The sequence below is a fragment of the Arachis ipaensis genome, chromosome B09, assembly GCF_000816755.2.
Source record: "Arachis ipaensis cultivar K30076 chromosome B09, Araip1.1, whole genome shotgun sequence".
In the NCBI taxonomy this organism is placed as follows: domain Eukaryota; kingdom Viridiplantae; phylum Streptophyta; class Magnoliopsida; order Fabales; family Fabaceae; genus Arachis; species Arachis ipaensis.
Window position 1 is genome coordinate 5,474,120 of NC_029793.2, and position 1,597 is coordinate 5,475,716.

Genomic DNA, 1,597 nt, shown 5'->3' on the forward strand with positions numbered 1-1,597 from the left:
GTATTTTTTTTATATTTTATTAATTTTTTAATTGAATTTTCTCTAAAAAAATATATTCAAATATTCAATAAATATTATAATTTTTAATATTGGACAATTTACATAAATAAAATAAATGAGAGAAAATGTTACGCAAATACAACAATATAAAAAACCAGACGCAAAATGCAACAAACCTATTTATATGTAATTCGCAGCACCTTAACGCGGTTTCTAATTACACGTAATCCGCTAGACCCTGTCGCGGCTTACATTCAAACACTGAAACACATAAACCGCTACACCCTGCAGCGGTTTATGAAGAGATAGACCTAAAATGTATTCCGCGAGACCCTATAGCGGATTATGAAGGGCGTGGCAGCTTGGAAGATAGACCTAAAATTCTATCTTGCTTTTGTAAAGTTTTATTTTGATTTAGATACTCTAATCTTATCTTTTCCTTAATATTAACATTATAAATTGGTGAATAATCCATCACCAATTATTCAATCCCACCATTAAAATCGTGTATCACTCTCTTTATAAAAAATCTCATTGTTTTTCTTTCGAACATCCATCCATCTACTAAATATCCAATTTTTTTTATTTTTTATCAGTCTATTTAATATCCACCTTTTGTTCATCGTTAATCGACAATCACCGTTGCACCAATCAGCAAAGGTCCAATCAATTTTTTTCATTGTAGTGTTCAGAAAACAATCCATCGTTTTGATTACAAAATCGAGGTAAGTGGATAGAATATCTAATTTTCCTATTATTCGTTTCGATACTTTATTCGTAAAATTGATTGTGTAATGAAAAAATATTTTTTTATCTTTTATTAACTGAGTGTGTAAGCATGGGAGGCCCGATTTTACGTGGACCGTTGATTTTCGTCAAGAAGAAATGATCTTCATGTGTACCTGTTTACGAATGGAGTCATTTGGTATTCCCTGCGAACATATTGTGAAAGTTCTGGTTGACAGAGACATCCGTGAGATTCCCCGGTCATTGGTATTGGATAGATGGACAAAAAAGGTTAAATCAGCACTCAATGATCCAAATGGATTCACCAGGGATGCTGTTGTTATTAGTCGTCAAAGTGCTTTGGTGGAATTTTCTAAACAACTGGCTGCTGTTGCTGCTAAAATACCAGAGAGATATGAAGAGACACGTGATTTAATTATGGAATTATTATGGGATTGTATTCATCTTACAAGGCTGCAGACAAAGACAGTAAGCAACCTCAGTCAGGTATAGCTAAAAGTAGCAATCCGTATGTGCATCAAACCAATATAGACTCAGGACAACCATCTAAGAAGAAGCGGCAATGTTGTAGTGGTCAAATGGAAGGACATAAGAAGACAACATGTCCTTGGCAAAAGGACATTGACAACAACGTTTTAGAAAATGAAGCAATCGGTTCGGACGATGGCGACATGTGTACCGAAGCAACGGCTGAGTTAAATAGTGATAGTTAGCAACCTCCATAATCTTTAATGTTTTTGGGCAGAAAATCAGTTCCGTATTTGTATTTTTTCTTTTTCACTATATTAATGAGATTTTATACATTCTTCCAATAGTCGTGCTTATGCTTTCTATGTACTCTGAGATTTTA